Source organism: Pelodiscus sinensis, chromosome 22 (genome assembly GCF_049634645.1).
Source record: "Pelodiscus sinensis isolate JC-2024 chromosome 22, ASM4963464v1, whole genome shotgun sequence".
NCBI classification, from domain to species: Eukaryota; Metazoa; Chordata; order Testudines; family Trionychidae; genus Pelodiscus; species Pelodiscus sinensis.
This window is the reverse complement of record NC_134732.1, coordinates 22,403,886-22,415,613: the sequence shown is the minus strand read 5'-3', so window position 1 is coordinate 22,415,613 and position 11,728 is coordinate 22,403,886. Positions and strand designations below refer to the sequence as shown.

Genomic DNA, 11,728 nt, shown 5'->3' with positions numbered 1-11,728 from the left:
GCACGCCCCCCCGGGCTACTCCCCCGCCGGTGCCTCCATGGGGTGCACGCGTGACGGGGCGGGGAGCGCCTGCCCATGGCGTGACACCGCAGCTGGGGCGGGCGATGCCGGGCCGAGGGTAGCGAGCCCCGGTCGGGGGGAGGCAGCGCCCCGCAGGGAGCCGGGGGCGCGGCAGGGCCCGGGGGGGGGATCGGCCCGTGGCGCTCGGCGCTGCTGGGCGAGGTCAGGGAGAGTCCATGTGAGGAGCCGCTGGAATCACTTCCTGCCGCCGCGCCGGCCCGCGCCGCTAGGCCCCGGGGAGCCGCCCGCAGGTAACCGCCCGCCGCGCGCCCCGCCGGGCTCCCCTCAGCCCCCCGCCCGCTGCCCCCGCCCCATTGGAACCCCCGGCCCGCCGGGTCACCCCCCCGTTCCCTTCGCCCCAACCTCCCCCGCCAGCCCCCCCCAGTCATTCCCCCTCAGCCCCCCCACCTCTAGCGCCCCCCCGCCAGCCCCCCCAGTCATTCCCCCTCAGCCCCCCCTCACCTCTAGCGCCCCCCCCCGGCAGCCCTCCCCAGTCATTCCCCCTCAGCCCCCCCTCACCTCTAGCGCCCCCCCCCGGCAGCCCCCCCCAGTCATTCCCCCTCAGCCCCCCCTCACCTCTAGCGCCCCCCCCGGCAGCCCCCCCAGTCATTCCCCCTCAGCCCCCCCTCACCTCTAGCGCCCCCCCCGGCAGCCCCCCCCAGTCATTCCCCCTCAGCCCCCCCTCACCTCTAGCGCCCCCCCCGGTAGCCCCCCCCAGTCATTCCCCCTCAGCCCCCCCTCACCTCTAGCGCCCCCCCCGGCAGCCCCCCCAGTCATTCCCCCTCAGCCCCCCCACACCTCTAGCGCCCCCCCGGCAGCCCCCCCAGTCATTCCCCCTCAGCCCCCCCTCACCTCTAGCACCCCCCCCGGCAGCCCCCCCAGTCATTCCCCCTCAGCCCCCCCTCACCTCTAGCGCCCCCCCGGCAGCCCCCCCAGTCATTCCCCCTCAGCCCACCCTCACCTCTAGCGCCCCCCCCCCCCGCAGTGACCCCCACCTGACAGCGTCCCGGCATCATTCCCCCTCCCCCTCGCTTCTCCCCAAGCTAGCGCCCCAGTCACCCCTCTCCCTGATGATGTCCCCAGTCATTCTTCCCTGGGGCTCACCCCAGTCTCCCCTCTCGCTCTCTTCACCCCAATCTTCCCCTCCCACTGCCCCCGTCACCCCTCACCCCACCTCCTCCATGCCCCCAGAGTCGCCCTCACCTGGGACTCACTACCTGAGCCCTAGAGTCACTCCCTCACCCCACTGAACTTTGATTTTGTACCTCCCAAATCAGCCCCCCTTCTTCCCAACCCAGCTCTCCACTCACCCTGCTTATCTCCCTCCATCCTATTCTCCCCAGGGCTCGCCCCATTCGAGAGTCACCCCACCTACGGCTAGGACCACCCCCCCGGGACTCTCACCCCACCCTACCTACCCCACTAGTGTTCACCTCACTTTCACCCAACCCAGAATCCACACCTACCCCTAAGGCTAGCCTACCTCCCCTGGGGCTTGCATCCCGTCCTGCACCCCCTCGTGAGACTGCCTTTCATCTTCTCTCCTGAAGAATTACTCGCTTTCTTTTCAAGGGAGACTTGTTCCTTAGCCCATTAGTTGCAGGGGCTTCCCCCACACTCTACACCTGCCACCAGAGAGTCATCCCCATCCCAAAGGAGGGAGTCACCTTCCTAGTGCTGCTCAATAGACAGTCATCCCTCCCCTGCTCACCCTGTTCAGCAGTCTTGCCTCCTCTATCCTTCCCAGCCTCAGAAGGGCAGCCACCTCACACCTATTCCCTGGTGTTTCTCTCTCTAGGGGGTACTAGCCCCCCCAGCCTGATGCTTTCTTCCTATTTTACTCCCTAGAGGAGATTCATCCAGCTCCCACAGAGGCTCAGTCCCCACCTACCCTTCTCCCAATCCACAGCAGGCTCACAGACTTATCACAACCTTCCTCATACTCCTGCTTGTCCCTCAGCATAGGGATACAATCCTCTCACCATTCCAGGGGATTTCTCCCCACCTCTCCTTCCCATCTGAATCACCTATTCTCGCCAAGGGAATAGAACTTAGTCCTGAATCCCTATCCTCCCTGGGGAATTACTCCTGCCCTAGAAACAGCACGGAGACTATTCCTTTTCCCTCTGCCCCTTTGGTAGTGGGTTTTTTCCCTCTTCACACCACGTTCCTCTTCTCTAGGGATATGTCTTCCTTCCTTCCACCCTACCCTAAGAAGAACTCCTGCATTTGATAAAATAATTGTCCTGTTGTACATACCAATGCATTGTTCTGTGCAGTGCAATGTACTCTGCTAATGCTTAACCAATAGTTATGAGCGGTATTTTAATCTATTCTCTAATATGGGGAAAACACATCCTGGACTTTTTCTCCTCTTTTCCCTAACAGCATTCCTTTGAGATTTTGCTACAGTTACTTTATTGATTCATTTCTTCTGCCCTATTTTGCTAATTCAGTGAGCATTCAGAAAACAGATTTTAATATAATACTGTACACACATTAGATTTTAACCGTGATATTCACAAAAACCATGAAAGCTTATGCTCAAATAAATCTATTACTCTTTAAAGTGCCACAGGACTGCTCATTGTTTTTGCAGATACAGACTAGCGCAGTTACGCCTCTGATACTTATCAAATAACAGGATGACCTGTGCTGTCTTTTTCTTAATTTCAAATTGTAGTTATTTGGGGATCTAGATAAGGAAGTGTTTTGTGTAACAAGGAGTAAAGCATCCATTAGTGTGAGAGGGCAGTATTTAATTTTTTCTTTTCTTTTTGTTGGCTGGGGTGAGGGGAGATGTTACTAGGAGAGGAGGGATGCTTTGGGTAGTATTGGAGTTTTAAGTCTCTCTTTAAGGAAAGATGCTGACTATTCTGGTAGAATTTGATTAGATCCTATGGTTTTTCCAAGTCCTCTTCACCCCACAAAATGGATTTGAGAAATAGGTTATAATTAGAAACACATTAATGAAGTGGCTGCATTGCCTAGTTGATTTTAATTTCTAAGTGTTTGTATAGATGTTTGCACTCTGTCGTGGTACTGAAGGATTGTATGTCTTGAAGGGAAGGGATTTTTTTTAAAAAAACAAGCACCCAAATGCATAATTTATGAATAATGGTATAACATCTTTGCAAAGGATGCTATAATTCAAAGCTGTGCGGTTTTGGGGGGTGAGAGGAACAAGCATGCATTATAATATAGCATAAAATCATACAGGAAGATTAGTTGGTCAGCAGGCTATTAAGCAGCTTGTTGATGTATAAGTGTAGGGAAAAAATAGGGGTACTTTTTGGGGATGCTTTTTTTATAAGTATCTTCTCAATACTGATCTGTTATGGTACATGCTGCAGTAGGCAGCATGTTGTAGTTAAAGTACATTTGCTCTTTTCAAGGACTTCTCCAAACATTGCCACCACCGCTATAGGGAAATAAAATGACAGTACATTCTGTACTTTAGTGTGTGAGACTCACCCATATGTATAAACAGCAAAGTACAGGAGCACTTAAAACGAAGTCTCCATTACATGCTGCTTCATTAATCTGAATATTTACTCGTGTGTTTCCTCCTTTCAAAAGGCATTTGTGAGATTGTGGGTAGCTTGATGCACTTCATGCTTGCCAAGTGTTTGTGTTGTGTCCAGAGTAATTGATAATCTGGCATGCTGTTTTACCTTTTCAAACTAAAATATTAAACAGTAGTAGAAGTTGAAATCGGTAAACAAAACTGAATTATGGCTGTCCTCTCAGTTGCATATTGACTTCCAGAAGTTAATATTGCAGTGCAGGAAGAGTGGGTTTCTGGAATCATATATCTTATGTGATTCTTGAAACAATCTAGCCGTTCTTCAGACCGTGTGTTAGGATTCTGACACTGAGATGCTGAGCATCCTCCAGACCTACTGAAATTCAGTAAGAGTCAACAATGCTCAGCACTATCCAGAAGCAGTATTAAAATGCACATATGTAAGTATAGTTAAAACAAAATAAAAATAGAAGCCCATTTGACTGCTGAATATCTACTTTTACATAGCTTTAAAAAGATGAAGGTTAAATCTTTTTGCCTTTTACTTGAATATGTGTTGTTAGCCAGGCCTAGGCCTAGGCCTGCGAGCATATATCCTCAAGCCACAAATATTAGACGTAATAATAGCTCAACCTCTAGTGAGATGCAAATAGAAGATCATTAGAAATCTTGCCCTTACTTTTCCTGGGTAAAAAATGTTATTCATTGGTCTGCTGAAGATTTCATGAAGTTGTGTAAAAACAACAAATATTCTCACAGTCAACGTTTCATGCAAGGTTCTATAAAAGAGAGGCGGTAGAATCTGAATGCCCAAGGGAAAGAATGCATTTATGGGAGTTTAAATTTTCCTTGATGAACACTTTAGCAACTTTTTTAAGTAAGGCATTTTCTTCCTTGAAATGTGATTTTTTTCTTTAGTTCAAAAATAGATAAAAAGATATCAAACCGTATTAGAGAGATTCAAGTTAAATACATATTTCAGGTGAACATAATTTTACAAAACAAATGTAATTATCCTAGTTAATAAAACATTGTGGATTCTAAAATCTCCCTTAATTTTGTATCATGTAATGTTTATGCTTCAAACTTCTCTTAAATTAGACTGTTGCAATAAACAAAACAACCGACCAGTCTATAAAAACAAGTAGTCCTGTGGCACTTTAGAGATTAACAAAAATATATATAGTATCACGAGCTTTCATGGGCAAAACCTACTTCTTCAGATGCCCACAAAAGCTCATGATAGTATACATCACGATACTGTACATATTTTTGTTAGTCTCTAAGGTGCCACATGGCTGCTTGTTGTTTTTAAAGTTATAGACCATGGCTACTCCGCTGAGATTTTTTGACCAGTCGATAGGAAGTGTTACCTTCTGATTCACTTGCACTTGCACAATACCACAGCGTTTGCTTTGTAAATACTATAGAGAAACACTAAAAACTATACCAAAATATTTCTATTAGAATTTAAAGAAGAAAAATGACAGACATACAGGAATTTCTACTAATCATACTTTTTGAGAAACGTACTTGCTATAAGTCTTAAATTTGGGGCATAAATTCACTTGATGACAGGCAGCTGTTTAATAGATCTTTCTGTAGTGTAAGATCTTGCTGTGCATAAGGGTTGGGTGAAAACTTCCAGTACTAGAGTCCAATTAAAGTTAGCTTTAATAATGTGGTTCATAGTATTTAAGCTAAATTCTTCCAGCTTTCCCAAATTTGATCTTGGAAGAAACTTTTCTGTGATTGTGTGGCTTACTATTGGTGACACTCTCTCTTTTTAAAGGTATGAACAGTAGTTTTCAAACTTTTTTCCTCACAACCTAGTTGAAGAAAATTGTTGATATCCTGACCCATCATAATTATATCTTTTGACTAGAATGAGGGCTATGGGATAGGGCCAGGATTGGGGGGGGGGGGGGGGAGGATGGGGGAGAAGGCTCCATCTGGGTGTGCAAGCTCTGGTGTGGGGTAGGATGAGGGTTTTGGAATATAATAGGGGGGTTCCAGGCTGAGGGGCAGGGCAGAGAGGTTCAGGGTGTGCAAAGAAGCTCTGGGCTGGGTTTCAGGGTGGGTGCAGCCTCCACCTGAGGTGCAGGGCCTGGGGTTGAACTGGGATGAGGTGTTTGGAAAGTAGAAGAGGACTCTGGATTTGGGGAGGCTCTTGGCTGAGGCAGGGGAGGTTGGTGCTCAGGATTTGGGCATGAGATTTCCTCTGCCAGCTTCCAGTTAGCAGTGCAGCAGGTGTGCCAAGGCAGGCTTCCTGCCTGTCCTGGCACGGTGGGCTGCACTGTGTCCTGGAAGTGTCCAGCAGCAGGTCTGGTTCATAGGCAGAAGTGTACAAGTAGCTGGTCTATACCCAGGGTGGAGGCACTGCAGGGAGCCCCATCCAGCCCCACCTAGGAGCTGGACCAGCTTCTGACTGCTTTTGGGACACAGCAGTGTCTTCAGTGCCTGGACAGGGAGAGAGCCTACTGTAGCACCACTGCTGGTCACCTTGTCCCCCTACAGCAAGGCAGCCCAGTGCCTGACCCTTAGTTTGAAAATCACTGGTACGAAGGGGTGTGTGTGCCTGCGAGTGAGTGAGTGAAGTACTCCTGCAAGTGATGCTGAAAACCTTACAATTATGTATTTTTTCAGGCTGTGACAATGCCTTTCTGCAAAATGAAAGCGACTTCACTCCACAGTTTAATAATAAATCTGATCTTCCTGGATTTTCATTACCCTGGGAATCTTTTTGGCCTCAGACAGATTTCAGTTTATATAAAATGGTACCGTTAGCACCAACTTTGTGTCAATCTCTAATTCTATAAACTCTGTCAATCCGAAGATGTGATGAGCACGTTCTTAATTGCATTAATTGGCCTTTTAGTGTGGACTCTACTCATGGATGTTTGAACTGATTTGGAGAAGATAACATTCTTTCCCTCCAAATCTTTGTCCTTTTCTAGGCCTGGACTCAAAACAAACCTCTCTGTAAAGTTCAGATAAATCTTCTTAGCATCACGTTTCAGTTTGGGTCAGGCAGTGAATTGCTGAGAGACAAGATGCTGTTTTGTGGTATTTGTAGTTGTTTTTTGGAGTAGAAAGTGCCAGAAATATCACAAGAGAGCCTGTTTGACTTAGCGTTTGCAGCCCTGAAGAAATCTGGGTTAGCTTCAGAGAAACTTCCATGCTTGTGTGCGCTTATCCAAATCAGACTGCAAACCTTCACTTTGTGGAATGGAAATATTTATTTTACACCATCTTATAAAGTATGATTTCCCTGTGAGGTCTCCTGGAGGGTTTCTGCTCTTCTGTGTGTATCTGCAGATATGTACTTTATTTGAAAGCTGACTTTAATGGCACAATAGTACTTAAATTGGTACATGACTTTGACACAATAGGCTAGTGTGTTGCTAAGTATTGTATAGAGCCATCAAATTGCAGATAAACAAAGCAATCTTACAAAATGATGATGTGACTTTACCATAGGTTATCTCCCTACTGTGCTTGTGTTTAAAAATACCCAGGCCTGACACAAGGAGATTAGAATGGATTTTCAGTCGTAACTTTTGCATTTTCCCAGATTTTGAGTTTAAGCTGAGGCATCCTGGTAGCAGTAGCTTTCTCTGGGGTGAAACTAGAGACGTCAGAGGTAGGAAGGAATAATTACTTCAGAGAGCTCTAGAGGTGATAGGAGACACAACAGCAAAACCACTTAAAGGGACAGTTAAACTGTTTTATAGGTTTGAGCAAACTCAGACTGAGGTAGATGAAAATAGAAAGCTAAAGGCATGTCATTTCTTCTGCCCAAATCCTGATATCTTTATTTATTGTTTCTTTTGATTATTTAAGCTCTCCCAAACACCCGATGGCTGTGCATTGCTGTTATTCAGTCCCTGGAGTCTAGGATGCCAGCTGAGCTGCTCCTGTGAATTGCAGCCTTTTCATCGGGCAGAGGCCATCTCTTCTGTGTTGCTTACAGTGGTTGTATGAAGTCTTAGTGGTTGAGTTAACCTTTGCCCTTTATCAGAGCTTCACTAACTAGGTTTGATGGCAACACCTACAGTTTTTTTTTCTCTCTCACAAGCACATTGAGAAATAGGTTAACCATGCTAAAGTGGGTGAGGCTGTTCGTTTTCTTTCTACCTGACTTTATTTGCAAAGTGACAGGAATTTTGACAACCTTGTGTCTTTTTTAGCAGATCAAGTGTCATGCCACGTTTGCCTGTGGATGAGATCATTTGCAAAATATGTTTTCCGAGCTTGCTTCAGGCATAATTCATTGTCAACTGTAATTGCTCATTTGCTAAGAACTGTGATTTGTTAGCAAGTTTTAAGTTCAACTTGTTTTTTATTTTTTTAAAAATTAAGGAAATGTTTGAACACAGAGGCAGAGATTTTAAAAATGTTAAATTGTGCACTCTGTTTATCCACACCTGCTGTTCTTAACTTGTTAAATGCCTCGGGAGGCTGTGGAATCTCCATTATTGGAGATTTTTAAGAGCAGATTAGAGAAATCAAGGGCGGGTAATAAGCTGGAAGCAACTCATCAGGGTTAGCCCTTGGTGGGCCGCTGGCACTTGATTTGTCTGTGCCTCCACAGGTATAGATGCTTGAAGCTCCTGTTGGCTGCGGATTGCTGTTCCTAGCCAGTGGGAGTTGCAGGAAGTGTATGCCAGTCTGCTTCACTTCCTGCAGTTCCCATTGGCGGGAACAGCAATCCGTGGCCAACAAGAGCTTCAAGCACCTGTACTAGTGGTCACCAACCAGTAGATTGGGATCTACAGGTAGATCTTGGAGCCTCTGACAGGTGATCCTGACTGGTTTGGCCACGTGGCTATCAAATGCTGGCACTTCAGCTGCTCCTGCAACTGCTGTGTATCTCTGGCCCCTTCCTTGGAGCTGTTTCCCCAAGAGCCTCCTGCTTGCTCTGCAGCGCAGGGGAGGGAGAGGAGAGTGCTAATGTTACGGTGCCCTCTCCTTCTATCTCCACAGAGCACAACAGGACTAGGGAGAGCAAGTTTGCCTGCACTAGGGCAAGGCTGAGCTTTCCTTAACCCCACTGCACCATCACCCAGGAGCCACCTGAGGTCAGCAGTGCCCAACTGGAGTCCATATCCTGAACCCGTACCCAAGTCATGAACTGCCTCCTATACCTCAAGCCCCTGCCCTAGCCCTGAGCCCCCCTGCATCCAAATGCTGCCCCAGAGCTTGCACCTAGAACCCCCTCCATCACCCAACTGCCTGCCCCAAGCGCAGCTCAGAACCCCTCATACTCTAAGTCCCTTAACCCAAGATTAGAACCTGCACCCCAACCCTCTGCCTGAGCCTGGTGAAAGTGAGTAAGGATGGGGGAGGAAGGGAGGATGGAGTGAGCAGGGGCAGGGCCTCAGATGGAGGCAGGGCAAGGAGCACAAAGGAAGTGGGGCAAGAGTATTTGGGTTTGAGGTAGATTTTGGATTGCACTTAAATTAAAAAAGTAATCTCGTGCTTAAAAAGTTTGGGGACCACTGATCTATACCTGTGGAGGTGCAGGTAAATAAAGCACTGGCAGCCTGCCAGAAGCTAAGCTCACTGTTAGCCGAGCTGGTTATTGCCCACTGCTGGTCTAGATGGTGTTGGTCCTGCCAGGAGGGCAGGGGACTTGACTTGGCTTGAGCTCTCAAGGTTCCTTTCAGTTCTAATATTCTATGATTCCTTCTTACAGAGGGGTAAAGAATCACGCTAAGAGTTCAGGTGTGGGGTATTGCACTCATTTTGTCATGTGACTTCTCTTAAATGGGGACAGAGGTAATCTAGTTGCCTGCTACTCATCTGCCAGGTCATGTGACATAGATCCGTGCACAAAGGGAATTTTCTGGGCGTGGATCTTTCCTTTCCTTTTTGAGGGTGACGCTGGCCATGTGTACACAGACTGCGCTGCAGTGCAAAGCAGCAGCATATTTGCTGAAGGCACTCTGGGTTGATGGAAGAGAATTCTTCCATCAGCACAATAAAACCACCTCCACATGCAGAAGTAGTTGGGTCAGTGGGAGAAGCTCTCGCACCAACAAAGTGTTGTTCCCACCAGCACTTATGTCGTGGAACTAATGTTGCTCGGCAGGCACAGGGGGTTAGTCACATCCCTGAGCAACGTATTTTATGCCGACATAAAATGTAGCCGTTGCCTCAGCCACCTCTGCAGTATTATGCTCTTTCTTGCCGACTATTCAAGATAGGGTGGAGGTTTCATTCCAGCATACAGAGTCTGCGTGAAAGGAAGTTTGGAAACTTGGAAGGCTTACTGTGAGGAGTGGAGCAAAGGGTGTGTGGGAAGTAGGGATGTGAACCACTAGGCAACTATCCGATAAGCAAAGTCATCTGGTTGTGCTCCCCCCCCCCCCCCGGTGCCTCTATAAGAAAGAGGCAGCAAGGGGGGGAATGAAGAGGAGGTGCTTCAAAGGGCAGACCCTGACCTCCATGTACTGCTGCCACTTTGAAACACTGCATGCAGCCCTGGGCCAGCAGCTGCCCCTGGGCTCCATGCGGCATTGCTGCTTTGAAACTCTGTGGGAAGCAGAGGGCCAGGGGAGGACTGCTAGAGACCCCCACTGGCCCCATGCTCCCACAGCGCTTTCACCCTGGGGCTGTTGCTACATTTCAAAGGCCGGAGGTGCCCTTATCGACTAATCGAATAGTCAATGCAAATTGTATCAACTATTTGCTTAGCCAGTTAAGCTAAATTTAACATCCCTAGTGGGAAGTGAGGGAATGTGCACATTTTCACCACCAACCCTTCACAGACTTTTAAGTCCAGAAGCAGTCGTCATGATCATCTGTGTAACCTGCACACTGGAGGACACAGAACCTCACCTTTTCAGTCCTATGGATCCTGAGCCCTCCAGTGCCATGGGAATTAGGAAAGAGAATACAGCCTGGAACTGTTATCTTTTCCATGAAGCTTACTCTGTTGTGTGTTCTAGGGACAGCACAGGTCAGAGAGGAGGCACTGGCAGGGCATCTGCAAAAGAATGACAGTGTTTTGTGTAGGATACGGTACAGGACATCTGTGCCAAAGGCCCTGGCTTCCTATATATTTCTGGAGATCGGCAGGAGAAATTCCCAGAGTACCGTACTGCTGCCTCAGATGGTTTTCACTATAGAAGGATATAATTTGAGTCAATGATGGGTTGTCAGCAACTCTGATTCCTGGGAGGAAACAGGTTTTTTGGTACACTTACTGAGACCTAAAATACCTTCCAACCTTATGGGAGTACTGTGTAGGTAATAGTACTTGGTACATATTTTGTGCTTTCCATGTTCAGCATACTGTCCAAAGAAATAATCATTTCCTTAACACTCTAAATAGTCTGGGATGTTTACCTTTTAGAAACTTGCATGCAAAATACATTTTTGTTTCCTTTCTTAACTAGACAAAAATGTTTCTGTTCATTTTCCCCCCCTAGTTGAGTGGGGGTCACTGCTATCAGGCCAGCAATCGCAGTTCACCTTATAATAACAAATTAATATGTGGGCTCAGTAAATTAACACTTTTTAGGAGCAAGAGAGGCTGATTTTAAACATCCAAGAGATCATTACAAAATCTACATTTAAACAAAAGTAATTTGACACTTTTATATAAGACTTCAGAGTACTTTTAATACATTTCTCTTCATGTATCTTTTCAAAATCTTTTCAACTTTAAAAACGTTAACTGGAAAAGGGGGAGCACATGGTAACCCAGGGAGTCTGCTGACTGCTAGTTTAGTGGCACAGTTCCCAAATACTACCAGTTTGCTTTGGAAGTAAGCGCCAGGAGTTAAGGGCAGCAGAATGTAGGGGGAAGGCATGACTCCATCAAAGTGACCATATATAGTCATTGGGATGAGATTAAATACTTTACCTCGCAATTACATCCCAATGCCAATAAAGCCAATATGGGGACCTATTAATCATTTGTAAAAACAGCAAAAAATTCACCTCACTTTGTAGCAACTAATTTGTAGCAATCAGGACTCTTTGAGGATTCTATTGATTTAGGGAGAGGAGCCAGATGTTTTTCATCTTTGTGAGTCTGGAGGCAAAAATGCAGCAGCAAACTGAAGAACAGCATGTACAAAGAATTGTAAGTTAAATATGAGCATGTCTGTGCTCTCTCAAGCTAGTGGTTTG

At 47.0% G+C, this 11,728-nt stretch overlaps 1 protein-coding gene across 3 annotated transcripts in view; it reads left to right on the top strand.

Moving 5' to 3' along the window:
* NACC2 (NACC family member 2) overlaps positions 1–11,728 on the top strand; it is a 153,540-nt gene that overhangs the window by 47,737 nt on the left and 94,075 nt on the right. The window contains exon 1 of one of the 3 annotated variants that reach the window (XM_075905539.1): positions 173–311. The exons of the other annotated variants lie outside the window; for them this stretch is intronic. The gene's annotated coding sequence lies outside the window, so the exon portion shown is untranslated. Of the gene's footprint in view, positions 1–172; positions 312–11,728 lie in introns of those variants that run through there. 3 annotated transcript variants of the gene reach the window in all.